The sequence below is a fragment of the Streptopelia decaocto genome (genome assembly GCF_964273445.1).
Source record: "Streptopelia decaocto genome assembly, chromosome: 1".
Lineage (NCBI taxonomy): Eukaryota > Metazoa > Chordata > Aves > Columbiformes > Columbidae > Streptopelia > Streptopelia decaocto.
The window spans coordinates 140,823,244-140,839,690 of NC_138663.1; the positions used below are offsets into that span (position 1 = coordinate 140,823,244).

The 16,447-nt window shown below is 41.9% G+C and overlaps 2 protein-coding genes across 8 annotated transcripts in view; one reads left to right on the top strand and one right to left on the bottom strand.

Moving 5' to 3' along the window:
• CMSS1 (cms1 ribosomal small subunit homolog) overlaps positions 1 to 16,447 on the bottom strand; it is a 247,671-nt gene that overhangs the window by 82,569 nt on the left and 148,655 nt on the right. The gene's annotated exons all lie outside the window — the stretch shown is intronic.
• Positions 1 to 16,447, top strand: part of FILIP1L (filamin A interacting protein 1 like) — a 213,947-nt gene that overhangs the window by 50,679 nt on the left and 146,821 nt on the right. The window lies entirely within an intron of this gene.

Consider the following 16,447-nt stretch of genomic DNA (forward strand, 5'->3'; position numbering starts at 1 on the left):
TGATTACTACTGGGCTCTGTGTTATACAAGCAGAAGACTGACGAGGCAAGAGCAGACCTGCTGTAATGTACTTGTAAACACTTGTAAGCTCAAAACAAGTAAGAGCCTTTATTGAGAAGGTCTCCAGCTCTAGAAGTAGCTCACATTAGATTCCAGTGGTGGTGGAAGTGAAGGGACTCTGGCTGCTTAAGTCTTCAGTAGACTTTTAAAATTTGTTTTCATAGTCTGAAGGCCTGGGAAGGTAATGATAACTTTTAGTATTCTCTACAATACCACTCTCCTTGTGGTTTTGATGAGTTATTTGCATGACGTCATTTATCTGTGCCACAAACATACACAAAGAGGAAATATTTCTGCCTTCCGCTACATTTGCAAGCGAGATATAGCCTACAGAGGGAAGAGTAACAGCTGTGGAGATGCTCTAAAGGATATCAGCCTCCATTTACACCTCTTCAAGTGGAGCTAACAACTGTAAACTGCACCTAAGATCGAGCACACAACTATGCCAGGCACTCTCCTGCACTTATACCTTCCCTAAGTATTTTCAATGGCCTCTCATTCCCAGTTGCACACAGATTCACAAAATAAGAAATGTTAGCAACTTGTTCTCCTACTTGCAGGGTTGGCAGGAAGATTCACTTGGCTGGTATGCTTGTGTCTGCTATTAAAAAGGCTACAGCTTACTTAAGTTCAGGTAAATTAATAGAGAACATCTACCTTAGTCATAGAATCACAGAATAGTTTGGCTTGGAAGGGACCTTCAAAGGTCATCTAGTCCAACCCCTCCGCAATGAGCAGCGACATCTGCAACTAGATCAGGTTGCTCAGAGCCCCATCCAGCCTGGCCTGGAATGTCTCCAGGGACGGGGCATCTCCCACCTCTCTGGGCAACCTGGGCCAGTGTTTCACCACCTTCATTGTAAAAAATTTCTTCCTCCTTTCCAGCCTGATATTTCTCATGTCTAGTCCTTAGGTACAAGTAAGGTGTAACAGAGAATTCCGTTCCACCAACAGAAACTACCTGAGGAACAAAATATGTGCCTTTGTCAGCAAACTTTCTGACTTTTATTTGAGCTGTTTTGAGGGGAAAAGCCACCAGTGAAATAAGGAAGCAAACAGCTAAAAATCTCTGGAGCATCCTCTCTGCTCAGAGCTCAGAAGAGCTTTGCTAAGCAGGGAAACCTGCCCCACACTGCCCCAAGACACAGGGGACTCCATCAGCATGAGAGCTCCAGTCCTAAGCAAAAAATGTCTTTTGCCTTTGTTAGCCTGGCAGCCCTGCCAATGAACATGTCAAATTCTGGGCAGGAAAGCACATGCTGGGTCACGCACTCCTGTCATGCTGGATCACAGGGTGGTGTCTGTGGTTGCGAGACTGCGTGACAACAAGAACGGTGCTTTGCTATGGTTGGAGCACCGTTGTTAAAAGGTCTCATGTCATTAGCAGGCATGACTAGCTGGCAGAAATCTGGCTTAAGTGGAGCAACCTCCTTTTTGCTCCCTATCCCACATGACAGGCGTTGCTGTTTGAGAAATCAAGGCTCATGCTTCCCCAAGTACCTGCCCTGCCTCCTTATGGAAGACAGGAAAACCAGCTGCCTTCTGCTGCAAAATGGGCGCAATCCAGGTCAAGCTGTGGGGAAAAATGAGGCCAAAGCTTCACGTGATAGTCTCACAGTCACTGTGTGCACTCTGACACATCTGGTCACCAAGTCAGACAGCTCTCAGAAAGGTGCCCAGTAATGGAAAATAGAAAAGCCCAAGAAACAGTGGGCTTTTAGCAGAAGATTGGACAGTGATGACATACCACACAGTCACATAGCTGCAAAAAAGTGCATGCCATGCAGCAGGTTTGCTACACTGCGACCAGCCAAGGAGTCTCTGACTTGCAGTCTGTTTAAGAAATACAGTCCTCACTGTTTTCCGTGCTTTATCTCATTCTGATCACAAATTAAACAAGCCAGTCAGCCTATTGTTCTTACCACATGGTAAGTAACTAGCTACATGTAAACAAAACAATTAAGCTCCATAAGGAACTGTGTGCCATTCAAAGCTGAACAAAACATTGCATTTTGTTTTGGGAATCCAAATATGGTAAATTACTGATGGTTAACTATGACTATGGGATTATTTGCTAGACAGAAAGGGTAAGGGGGGCAGGCAGTACAAACTGCAAAATGGGCTTTCTTCCTCTTTACCCTGTCATTAAGCATCTCAAGACCCTTCTGGTCTCACTCCTAGCTGCCTCTTGCTGAATATCATCACCTTAGCATCACTAATTTATGACAACGGGCGCAAGAGAGAGATAAACTTCATATGCTGGCACAGCTGGGTCTAAACCCCTCACTCTTCAGTTGCAAAACCACAAGGTTCCATCACTATCCCTCCAGAAAAATACCTCTGAGTTGTTAACCTTTTAACATATTTGGCAGTCAAACAATTCTTTAGAGGGTAGCACTGCACATAAATACACAACAACTCATTATTTTCTTATTAGCTGTATTCCTGTTGCATCTAGAAGCCCTAAACCAAATCAGACTGTCAACCTGCTGGACAGAATATGCATGGAGGAAGAAAGAATCCCCTCGCAAATGTCTACAAAACCAGAAGCCTGGATACTGTAAAACCAACACACACCCACAACTCAAAGAAAAACAACTCTTCCACTGCTTGCGTACACACTTCGTTTTGCAGGCTGAATATTCCTATTTTAAATATTTATAGAATATAGGGGTCTTGAATAGACAGGGTAGGAAAAAGCAAAACAAAACAACCAGAAAAAACACATTATTGCATCTATTGGGGGGGAGTTAATAAAGGCAGAAGTAAAAATGCATTGTTACAGCACCCACTGGAATGTCCACTTTTATATTTTAAATGTGCATGCCTTGCTCCTTTGCTGTCCCCAGTTACAGACCTGCACCACAGCTCTCTGCTGTGTCTGTCACTGTGGGGCAGAAGCATATGAGCTGAAACCGGCACAAGGGCTGAGGTGGAAAACCAGCAGAGCTGGGACAGGACACAGCAAGTGGGTGCTGAACCCCAAGGCAGAGAGATCCCAGCACACCAAGGGGAAGGACAGACAGCGGCTTCCAGGATAAGTTCACAAGTTTCACATTGGAAACCTGGGAGTTAAAACCACAGTCATGGTGGATCTTCCCATTCCCATCAGTCACGCTCTCCCGACCAACTCTACAATGTGGTGTCTATGCTAGTGCTGCCTAGAAACATCCCACCCTCTCGATGAAGTTACATGGTAAATTGTAAGCTTTGGAACACAGCTAGACAAAGGTTATGGAAGCAAACTATGTTCTATTTACTGTAGTACTGCAGAACACATCTCCATCTCCAATGAAGGGTGAAAGACATCATTTTGTGCAACAGACTGGCAAGGACAGCTGTTGGGAGGCTGAAATGGCCTGTTATGGTGGTATCATCTGAATGATATAGAGCTACGGGAAAGTGGGACACAGGCTGTGTAAATGTTCTATGCAGTATATTAACAGAAGCACCACAACTTGCACAAAACATAGAGGACAAAACACTGTTTGTTTTGTTTTCTAAATCCTGGGTACCAAAAATGGAAGGGGAGGCAGGACCAGGATAAAAAGGATAGAAATAGCCTCAAATTTCATCCTCGGCTTCACGTGCCAATTGCAAACATTACTAGCCCTCAGATTATTACCACCTACCTTCTGTATTCCCTGCAAATATTGTGGGCACACCCATAAAGTTGCCCCTGTAAGATCACTGAGCACGCTATATATGAGGCAACAGAGCTGGGAACATACAAAAAAAAACAGTCAGCTGGTTTTGAATGAGAAGTCCACATCCAATGCTCATTCTCTGTCCCTCAGGTTTTTACTCTTTGCCAGCTGAAGTGAATCCTTCATCCTGCAGAGACAAAGAGGTCTAGAGTCTCTTCTCAGGACATATCTCAGGGTGGGAGACGGTGGGAAGGGATGCAGGTCTGGACTAGGGGCTTGTTTGAGGCATCTAGGGACCTGCAGAGTCTGGGACTCATTCTATAGCAAGATCAAGTTAACCCAGAAGAGCCAGAAAGCTGCGAAGGGCTGGATTTGAAAGCTGGGGGAGACAGGGGCAGACCTGGGACAGACTGTAAGACAGTATTTGGCTCCTAGCCTCAGGGAGAGCGGTGTCTACACAAAGGTTTCCCTTGCGGCCAACACAGGAACAACTGGTGCGGTCTGCAGCTTTACATACCAGTGTGATCACAGCATTAGGAATTCTGATGGAGAAGCATTTAAGATTGGGAAGGAGAAGGAAAGCTGCTTCCAGATCCATGCAGAGACTGAAGAGATGGCAAAGCTCAAGGCTTCATCAAAGCAGCTCAGCTACTTTCAGTAGTTTCTCCTTGTCCTTTGGACAGCTGAGCATCCTTCCTTCTCAACATGACATTTCAGAGAAAGCTATTATAGGAATGCAGGTGCACAGCATTCAGGATGCACTCCCCAAAATGTGCAAATATAGTACAAGTGTTATGTTTACCCTTATTCCTTACTCAAACATTGTATTTCTCTGTCTCCTCTAACCTCTTTCAGCATCTTAATCTTAGCTCCATTAAACATATGCTCTGCCTTTTTCTGCTTTGCCTTCACTCTCTCTAGCTTTCCTCCTCTTCACTTAAACAGCCCTTCCGTTCTTGCATGTTGTTTCCCCACTAACACAACAAAAATCATAAGACTAATTTGATTTCACAGGTGTAGCACAGTTGATTTTAACTTTTGCACTCCCCACACTTTTCTCTGCATTGACAGTGTCCACAAGCCCTCTGGGACTAGACCTATTCAAATTTGAAGTGTGCTTAGCAAAACAGCACCCAGAAGATCCTGTCTGGCCTCTCAGCATGCCCCAGACAAAGGCACTTAACAACACTAGTAGGTTAATTTATTTCTTATACAGCCACCACCCTATGCCACCTTAGGATGTTAAGTTTTAGGTCAACACATTAATACCTTGTGATCCCACCAGTACAATACCTGATGCAACTTCTGTCAAGGTCACTTTGCCAGCAACTTTAAAGGTGGTTGAGGAATTCCACCTCAGCTGACAGGCAAGAGGGAAAACTGCTTTATCAGGGAAAACTCTTCCGACGTACAAAGCAAAAGGCCTCTAAGTTCCGTCCTTAAAAAAAATAAGGCTGAGTACCTACCGAGTCCTTGCCTCTGCAGCTCAGAGGGTTCTGTAAGCACTTGCATACCATGGTGTTGACCACGGCTACAAAACCTAGACAGATTGTTTAAACAAGCTAGGACCTGGGCATCCTGTTTCTCACGGCACCATCTTCATAACATACGACTGCTGCCAAACATTACAGTATAAATTTCCTACTCGACCTAAGATGTGGTTGACAAATATCCAAAAAAAGAATAAAAATATTTATATCTTAAAACATGTTGACTGGGTAAACAAGATTGTAGCTGGGTCTCTGTTATGTCCTGCTTACCAATATGCAGGCTGAAGCAGACATAAATGTTTACAGCAGTCACTGCTGTGCATGTACACATGCCCGGTGGGCTGTCCTTCCCACTGCTTTGCCTGGCAGGAGCGGAGCAAGTCCTGGACAGGATGACGGGTGCCCACTTATGCAAATCATTCCCACACTCCATACAAACACCATGCACAGCTACAGGTATTATATTATACAACTTTCAACTCTTCTTCGTGTCTCGAGTGCCATACGGACCCTGATTGTGGCTACGGTATAATGCCTTTCACCATCCTTCATAAATGATTTTATGGAGCCCCTTTACTCCCTCAGAGAGAGGGCCACCTGTGTCCTGGGGTGCATCAAGCACAGCATTGCCAGCCGGGCGAGGGAGGTGATTGTCCCACTCTGCTCTGCACTGGTGCAGCCTCACCTGGAGCACTGCGTGCAGTTCTGGGCAACACAGGATAAAAACGATATAAAGCTACTGGAGAGCATCGAGAAGAGGGAAATGAAGTTGGTGGTGAAGGGTTTGGAGAGGAAGCTGTATGAGGAGCGGCTAAAGTCACTTGGTTTGTTCAGCCTGGAGAAAAGGAGACTAAGAGGAGACCTCATTGTGATCTACAGCTTCCTCACAAGGGGAGGATCTGAGATCAGCAGGTGCTGACCTCTTCTCTCTGGTGACCAATGACAGAACCCAAGGGAATGTCAGGAAGATGTGCCAGGGGAGGTTGAGGTGGGACACTAGGAAAAGGTTCTTCACCCAGAGGGTGGTGGAGCACTGGAACAGGCTCCCCAGGGAGGTGTCACGGCCCCAAGCCTGACAGTGTTCAAGAGACTGGACAATGCCCTCAGACACATGGGGTGAAATGTGGGGTTGTCCTATGCAGGGACAGGAGTTGGACTCGATGATCCTTGTGGGTCCTTCCAACTCAGGACATTATATGATTATATAGATTGATTATATAGATAATTATCTAAAATGTAAATGAAACAATCATGGCCAAAACCAGTCAGTTAGTGGTCAGACTTGTTGTTTTTAAGTAATCAGCCTCAGTTCTACTCCTCTGCAGTCCTCATGGCAAGCATTTAAAAGTCCATCTATATGTCCATTTCACTGTCACCAGTCATCTCCCCCTTTATGATGCCTGTATGCTAGAATTCACTGTGCTGTTAATGTGGAAAACTAACCATCCATTATGTTAGTAGTCTGTCACATTTGGCCAAAACTTGCACTCATATTTGAAGGCATGTGCCTTTAATAACTCAACATCTTAGCAATATATTACATTTTTTAATGTACTTTTTAAACTGAGATATATGATTAAAGGTCTCTAAGCCTACATATATGCCATTTACTTCTATCTGGAACAATAGTCTTCAAAACAACAAGTGAAAATCTGCAACCTGTAGAAAGCTGGCAATATTTCAATCCCATGCAGCAAGTAACTTCTACGCTTAACTTGGGCAAGCAAACACAGGAAAGAACCGTCCAAATAAAGATACCAGCTAAGGGACATTTTTTTCAGTTAGCACCTTAGAGGATACAATGTTCTAGCTTTAGAGGAATTCAAATATTTAAGAATAATTTTATGTCAGAAGTTGAGCACAAGAGCTCTGTTCCAGGTAAGCACCTGAGTCCACCACTTGTCCTAGACTGAAGGTCTGACACATCATGGCAGCAGGTCTGATTTCCAATGCCATCTTTGGTTTTCCAGTGCAACTGTATACTGATATATCACTCCACAGGAAGGAAGAAGACCTTCTGAAATAAGCATTTGCCATCCTAATGAAAGCCACTCAGGTGTATTTACTCTGCAAATTCCTTCTTATAAAACAGTACCATTAATAAGAGACAACTTGCAATATGCTGAACTGTTAAGAGACCCAACAACAAAAATCAATTATGTGCTACTGTCTACCCAGTTGTTCTAGTTAATTCTTGTGGTTTTACCATTACTGTGTTTTCCTTTTAGTTTTTTTTCTCCCCTTTCCTTATTGCCTGAGGCACACATGCAGGATTTATCTATCTAGCCATGCAAACACAGCAATGGCAGAGGATATGGTTGAAGAATGCCTGAACTACCATGTAAAGAGGAAAAAAGAAAAGATTATTTTTCCCCTCAAGTAGTCATAGCCATTACTTCTAGCAGGGATATGCAAAAAACATTAAGGCAGATGTATGAACTTTAAGTTGATGATATGCCGTAGCCCATTACATCTGAGGAAGTGTTGTTACAGGGAATGCTAGCGAGAGCATTTTGATATGGGCCACAGCATTGGCTAACACCAGTTTCATTGCTCAATGTGGCATATTTTTCCTATTATGTAATGCTTATTGTAGGTATTATAATGATACATAGCTGAAAGCCATCAGTAAAGGCTTTCACAAGGGACTGTGCAAAGAAAGCTGATACAATGATAAAGAGACAGCACTTGATTGTTTTTCCTTATACTCTCTTGTACCTTTTGGTGGCTGTTAAATCGGTATGTTGTGATCAGATCTCCTAACCTCACCTGCCACCTTTATGATACCATTTGTTAGACCAAATTTAGAAACCAGCTGCTGGGAGAAGGGTTGCAGCCTCGTCACTTGTGGAAGGTCACTAAAGAAGGGGGAGGGTGGGGGGGGCTGGTCTCTGCCAGGTCCCTTCATACCACTACATGCTGTACAAGCACCATCCTTCGCAGGAAGATTTCTTTCAGCACACACAGATTCCAAAACGGTTAGAAAATAGACTAACTAGATGGGGTAGTTATTGGGAAACCTCTCAAAATACGAAACCATATTAGGTGGCTTTTTATTGGCTACGTCTAATTTAAACTTTATATGTCATCAGGGCAGACTTGCAGAAATCCTCATGAATGCAGTGTAATCAAGCTCTTATTAAAACTAGTCAGACATTTTCACCACCAAAGCCAAGATTTCATTAGGAACCTTTCTCTGGTTACTCTGTTTAACTTTCTACATTTACAGAACTCTGTCAAAATTACCTCTTAAAGATTTGAGACTGAATTAACTGATACCTTCCAGGGGGCTCTTTGTCACCGAGAAAAAGTGCACTGATTTGGATAGTTTAGGTTATTCAGATCTTATTTCTTTTCTTTTGAGAAACTTCAACTGTGCTGACGATGAGAAACAGATGAAAAAGAATGGTTTCCAATCCCAGCCTCAGATATTATAATTGCATTAAGTGTTCGTTTAATTACTAAAAGCAGTAGAGTGCAATGCAATAGAAAGTTCAGAAAATAACAGTTTAATGCCTCAAAATCCTTTCTGTCACTGAAAGGCAGCAGAGGTCCAAGAATCCACACCAAGTGGAATTTTAATACAATAAACACATTTGATTTATTATTAAAAAATAATGTGAAATTAAATGTCTGAGCACTACCCCAAAGGAGCTGGCTACACAGTTAATCCACCAGTTTATTCATAAACCTATTTCCTGGCCAAATACTCTAAATTAAATACAATATCATTACGAACGGCTGAATTGTCTGTAGAAGTCTGCCTATCACTTCTTTAAAATACCACAATGAAGAGATGCTTATTCTAACCTCACAGAGCAAAATATAACTTTGGAACCCTCTATAATTCCACTATGAAATCACCACAATTGGTCTAAAAAAGTAGTATTTTAAAATTTAATACCTCATATTTTGGGGAATAAAATATTTGCATCTTACAAAGGGCAGAAAGGCAGCTCAAGTCTGTTTGTCCTGAAAAACAAGTTTGTCACAATGGAAAAAAAAAATAATCCACCGACTGCTTAAATCAAATGAAACAGTCAACTACAAGTCCCAGTCCATTTTGGTTCCTGGTCACTTTTGACAGTGCAGACACACACACAGTGTGCAAGGTGTAGGCCGAAGACATAAGAAGTTGCACGTTGTCTTATAGAGTGGAAAAGGGATAAAACTTACAAGCAAAACTATTTGGTCATAGCAGGCCCATATAATCATTGGTTCCAGATGACTCCTCTCCTTGGCTGGCCTCTTCAGTGCCTTCTGGGCTACCAGAAAGACAAATTCCTTCAAGTAGAGATCTTGGTAAGGTCATCCCAAACATCAAAGGCAGCAACAAAGATGACACACAAATAAATATGGGAGGACATAAAAGAAGATGGGTCTGGAGCAGCTGTCAGAATAAAGGAAGCAAGACTGAGGCTGGGCAGACAATAAGACATCAGAGAAAGAAATGCCAGCAGATTAACATCAAGCTGAGCAGTGAAAGCAAAAAAGGAAAATTCGCTATTGCTCTCCCCTGGAACAGAAAAGCAGTCAAGCTAAGAGGAAGAACACTTGGTGAAAGAACATAACTGTCATTATAATATTAGCCTTGCCAATCTTTAAAGTCCCTTAAAACAGGCAAAATCAGTGACTAAGACAAGAAATGAACAGGAAGCACACACTGTGTATCTGGCAGCCAATACTGAGAAAGCACGCAGGATAAAATGACAGAATTCTGTCCTCATATGAATGTAATCAGAGAAGCTGGAAAGGAGGAAGAAGCTGAAGATGTTGCAAGCAGAAGGGAGGAGAATGCAGAGCTCCCATTGCATGTAGGCAGCTAACACAGGTCCAAAGACATGTCTAAACTAGAGACACTGCAATCGCTCTGTGGATGCAGGGTATGGGAGCAGCCCAGCTGTGACTACACAGTGCAGATTATTAGCTCATTACCTATCAACTGTTCATAATCCTCATCTGGCAACACTGACTCTCTCACAGTAGCAAAAACATAGTGTAAAAGTATGGGGAATTTAATGCTGTTGGGGGTGAATGAGACTCTTCCATCACTACGAGAATTTTTTTTGAAAGCAGAAACAGCTCCCAGTTGGGCAGAATCAGAAAACTGCACCTCTTCAATTCGGTCCATGAAGTTTGACAACATAAATCAAAGACAGGCTTTAAACAGGGATTTACATATCTGAATCCTGCATATACAAGGACAAAAAAAGTTCTGGCTGCAAAGGATTCTGAAATTGCTGAAAACAAGGGATACAGCACTTGTCATAGTTTCTGCAACCTCTTTTTTTTTTCTAGGGTAGAAATCATATCCACCCAGCCATTAAAACCGGATTGTGATTTAAAGTCAAATTAGCACCAGAACAAATTCTGGATCAATGTACGTCAGTCATAAAGTCATTTGTTCTTTCTGTTCACTCAGTCCTTCTCCAAGCAGCTAGGCAATGCCTAACACAGTGGGAGCTTGTCTCAAAACAACCAGCTTCAGCTCAAGTATAAGACCAAGTCCTTACACAACAGTAACTACTTTGACAAATTCAGGATGGATGTCAGCTCCAACAAGGGCATGAAATACCCATATTTATATGAAGCCCCTGATTAATGTCTTACAATGTCCAAGTGCCTTGATAAAGCTAGAAACTGAGTACATGGAACTTGGCATCTGGGTAATGATGCCTGTGTGTAAAATGCAGATTGCATCCCATCTGTGCTACAAACTGAAATAATGTGGTGAGCCAGTACTGATTTTTGCTGTGCTTGTACTTCAGGCAAATGCAATCTCTACTTACCTACCTCACGACTGATAAAAGATTGAATCCAGTTGAAGATTTTAAGAGAAAAATGTATTAGATGTAGACAGATCTAAAGACCCCCACATGATACAGATACACAATTTGTGCCATAGAAGCCCAGAGAGAATTAATCAGTCCGGCACATAGTTTTGTGCAGGAACGACATTTTAATAAACACTGTGCCTATGCCCTAAGCGATTACATAGACCTCCTCAGAGGTACTAGGAGACAAAATTGACAGAAGGATGAATCACAACCCCAAATGGGCAGTGTCACAGGGCTGGTAAGAAGGCTGAAAAATTACCTCAATTTCACCCCCAACTGAACGGTATAATACAACTCTCATCCAACTTACGCATCTCAACAAAAAGGCAAAAATCTATACCAGAATGTAGGCAATACTTCAACAGATGCTCAGACCATGGTCTGAGCTACATGTGTTCTGCAAGGCAGAAAGGGAGGGAATGAAATAATCAGCCTGAGGATACACTCAAGTATTTCTTCAGTTAGTTTTGTACATGAAATCTTAAATCTTTTCATTGTCTCAAACACTCTAGGCAGTTTCCATCATTTAAAAATGAAAAAAACAGCGGTCCATGAAAAGCATTATTTGGGCCTGTAGCTATTTGTGTTTTAACATATAATTAAAATGTTGAACTGAAGTGAATGAAAAAACAGCTAATTTATACTGTGGATGATGTGGCGCATGCTCAAATATGAAGCATATCAGTGAGTCTTATTTTCTGATGTAAAAGCTTGGTCTGCATAGGAATTCGGACTCCAAGTGTAAATATTTCAGAGAGCTTTCAACTACACAAATACATTTTATACTTTTGCATTGCGGGAGCTGAAAAAGTGGCAGTGAACTGCTGCACTGTTCTGCCTTGTGAGGACTTCATGCTGCAGCCATGTTAGAAATGCGGCGACTGAATTTAGGAGCAGCCCTTGCAGTTTAACTCCATAATGAATTAGACTGAAAGAATATTTGCTTTCAACTCCTACACAGGCATTCGTACTAGTTTTAAAAGGGATGAAAATATCTTGATGGTTTGCTCCTGAGCTTCTATGATGCAACTCAAGCATCAAGTCATTAAAATTTGGTGTCAAGAAGAGGACTCTTCGTAATTTTAATTGTTCCTTAATTAGAGAAGAGACTACAGTGCAGTGTGGTTTATAATGTTACATAACACAAATAGCAATCATTTTAACAATTGTCTAAATGCATATTTAAACAATTAGCCAATATATTGCCTCAAAGATTATAATGTCCAATAATAATTAAAAAATCCTTTAAAAGCACTCAAATGCAGTTACAGTAGGAAAGCTCTAAAAACCTATTTAAGTGATACAAGAAGTCTAATCTGAACCAGGCGGACAGAACATCAATCCTAGAATGTCTTGATTCTGTGGGTTTATATTAGAAGTTGGCAGAGGGATTAAAAAAAAGATAGGAGACCAAATCTGCACCTAATTCAACAAAATAATTTTTTTTAAGAGAAACAGAAGGGCAGAACTCACGGTAGTACAGAACATGATGTGGACAGGGCAACTGACTTTGTCTCAGTGTACTGCTCCAAATTCAGCTTTTGGGAATTCTATCCACCAAAGACATTGCTGTCTTTCTCCTCCCCAATTTTTGCCAAACACTGATGATGTGAGGGCAGGACAGGGAGAGATGAGAAAGATCCTACAGAAGGGAGCTTCCAACCATATGCTATTCTGTTCTCTACTACTGCATAGCAGACTTTAATTTTTTAAACTTTATTTAATGTACTGCATATTATCATATATATAATGCACATTGTTAGTACGCATTATATCATGCCATAAATTTCCCCTGCTTGCCTCAGAATCTCTCAATGTACATTCCCTCATGTTTTCTGTGCCTCTGTGCCCAGTTCCACTGAGCTGCGTAATGTAAGCCAGAAATTTTATTTCTGTCATGGTAAAGGACTCTTTTATTTTCTCCTCTGTATTCACGCATATTTTCGTATTTTTCCTTTAAAATAAAAAAAGTACGATAGACTTTCCTCCTCTTCTCTTTCTACCCACATACTAAAGTAGTACTTTCACCTATTACGTGCTAGAGCAAATGACACAAAATTAAAGGACTAGGTATTCTGCTTCTGGCATGAATAACAGTTCAACTGCTATAACCTTTGCTTGTTCTCTAGAAGGAAGCTGTAGATGCCTTAGTTCTACATGTAAATACTTTTTTTGAGAGAGAGAGAGAGAAATCTATAGCTCATCAACAGTGTCAGGTGAATTCAGCTCACTGTTTATTTAGAGGGTGAGAAGAACCACAGAACAAACAACAGCTACCAGTGACAACTCATCACAAAGCAGTGAAAGTACAAATAAGAGTAAAGACTGGCCAAGTTTGGAATTTGGAGGAGCGAGAAAAGCAAAGTAGGAAGAAAGAAACAATTTGGGACAGAGGACCGCAAATAAAGGGAGACAGACACATGGCAATACTGAGCTGTATAGCCCATGGGGGATCACCACCTCTGGGATTAAGTCCCACAAAAACTTCCAGAACACAGATCTGTTCTGAAAATTTGACAGGTATATGCGAATTATAAATATGTCATTGAAGCAGATGCTATTTTAAGTAAAACATAAGGAGAGATAGGAGTCAAATGCCTGCCAAAAAGAATGGCAGGCTTCTCTAGCCAGAAGAATATTGCAACCTTAAGAAAAACCCCTAGGGTTTCAGTGTCTAATTTTGTTCTAAATATCTAAGGGGGGGAGTTGGGGGTGATAGACAGGGGAAAAGGAGGACAAGGCTGTTGCAGCAGTTGGGGCTAGAAAGCCAAGCAGAGCTGTGATACTTTTATTCTAGTTTTAGATGGTCGGTACGCAGAATTGACTGAAAATAGCTAGGCAATGATGCCTGTTGCATTCTGTAGATTAGGATCAGGCAAAGGCTTTATGCTGGCTGTCAGCATTTGAATAGTTCTGAAGCATTTCAGAAGATTATGTGAGTCCAGCAGACCTTTTTTTTAAAAACAAAAACAAAACCTCTAGTGGGTGCTTTTAATAGATGTTGACTACAGTCAGGCTTTGTTTGAGAAAGCACTGCTTATTCTGAAATAAGCAGGATGCAGACAAAAAGCTTCATCAGTTCACTGCCCCCTAACAAGACCTTTACTTAAGAGCTCTAACCTTCCATCTACCCATTGTTTTGAGTAAATCCAACCTGAAAGAGAAGAAGTAAGAAGAACTTAACTGGAAGCAAAATTTCTTAGCTGAATAGGCAGGGCATGGTGATGTTAAATGGAGAGTGACTCCAGGATAAAGCAGCATCTCAAAACCTTGTACCTGGATTCTAAGCTGTGAATGTCATCTGCCCTCAGTGTGATTGCAGCCTCGAGCAAAAGTGATGAGGGAACTGCTGTTTGCTCTCACTCACCTGAGTAGGATCCTCAGCACGTACAAGAGGACAGTCACAAGCACTAAGGAAGGTGCTCGTGATTAGGACAGGGAACTGCTGGAGAGGGTCCAGTGTAGGGCAACAAAGATGATTAAGGGAGTGGAGCATTTCCCTTATGAAGAAAGGCTGAGGGAGCTGGGTCTCTTTAGTTTGGAGAAGAGGAGACTGAGAGGTGACCTTATTAATGTTTATAAATATATAAAGGGTGAGTGCCACGAGGATGGAGCCAGGCTCTTCTCGGTGGCAAACAATGATAGGACAAGGGGTGATGGGATCAAGCTGGAACACAAGAGGTTCCACTTAAAATTGAGAAAAAACTTCTTCTCAGTGAGGGTGCCAGAGCACTGGAACAGGCTGCCCAGGGGGGTTGTGGAGTCTCCTTCTCTGGAGACATTCAAAACCTGCCTGAACATGTTCCTGTGCGACCTCACCTAGGCGTTCCTGCTCCAGCAGGGGGATTGGACTAGATGATCTTTTGAGGTCCTTTCCAATCCCGAACATACTGTGATACTGTGATTCTGATCACGAGCAAACAAGATGAACAAGAGATGACAAACTGTGTAATTAAAAAAACTGCACAACCCTTGCATTCCCTCTGTGAGTGGTGACAACTGGATGGCTTCAGGATTCCAACCTAGAGTCAGACAAAAGCATCTGGAAAATTGATATGAGACCATAACACTTACTTCACTGAAGACACACAGTAGTCACCAGCTGCAGAAATCACAGTTTGTCCATTTTTTCCTTACTTTTTCCTTTCTTTTTTTTTTGGTCAAAAATTGGAAATAGTGACTCACTAGCTCAGTATCCTACAAATCCTACCCCCTGCAAGAAAGTTTAATCATTCTCAGCCACTCCCATCACATTGCAGTCAGTTGAAAAGGTTTCAGTTTTTAAAGGAAACCTGTGATTTTCATAACATTTTATTGTCATACTGAAGTAAGCCATTTAAATCTCTCTACTTTATTACATGCTCCAGTACACCAAGCAGTCTGAACACAGGGAAATGGATTAGATAAACAGAAATATTTTTGTTATGACCTAATTTAAGGAACTTAAAAATAATACAACTACTTCAAAAACTGCAAGGCATCAAAAGGCTCAAAAATATTGCAGAGACATGAGAGTGCAAGATATCTGGCAAGTATTGATAGAGTAACATTTAACTTGAATGAGAAACAGGAGGCATTCCGAGACACATGGTTACCATTCACATAAATTTATGACCAGGGCATTTCGGTTACTGTAATACTCTTTGTACCAGGAGCCATATGCAATGACTCGCTCTTTCATGTGCAATGTCCGTTTATGTCATATTGGCGAAAATTAAAGAAAGGTTTGAATCTGGAATTTGCTGGCTGTCAGTACAACGTGAGAGATGAAGGTAGTACAGTTTCTGCTCTTTGCAAAAGTAATCAACAGCCGTAGGAGAAGGAATCATGCAGCTTTTACAAACTTCACAGTAAATGATGGAGGAGATGGCTTTGGGACAAGAGTATACCTATCCCATAGAATCATAGAATCATTTTGGTTGGAAGAGAGCCTCAGTATCATCGAGTCCAACCATAACCTAACCTAACCTAACTCTAGCACTAAACCATGTCCCTGAGAACCTCATCTAAATGCCTTTTAAACAGCTCCAGGGATAGTGACTCCACCAGTTCCCTGGGCAGCCTGTTCCAATGCCTGACAACCCTTTCTGTGAAGAAATTTTTTCTAAAATCCAATCTGAACCTCCCCTGGCGCAAACTGAGGCCATTTCCTCTTGTCCTATCATTTGTTACTTGGGAGAAGAGACCAACACCCTCCATGCTACAACCTGCTGTCAGGTAGTTGTAGGCAGCAATAAGGTCTCCCCTCAGCCTCCTTTTCTCCAGGTTAAACAGCCCCAGCTCCCTCAGCTGCTCCTCATCAGATTTGTGCTCCAGGCCCCTCACCAGCTTTGTCACCCTCCTCTGCTCTCTCTCTAGTACGTCATCCTAAATGCAATTAACATCAGTCCAGTAAAGTTCAAAGTACACCTAT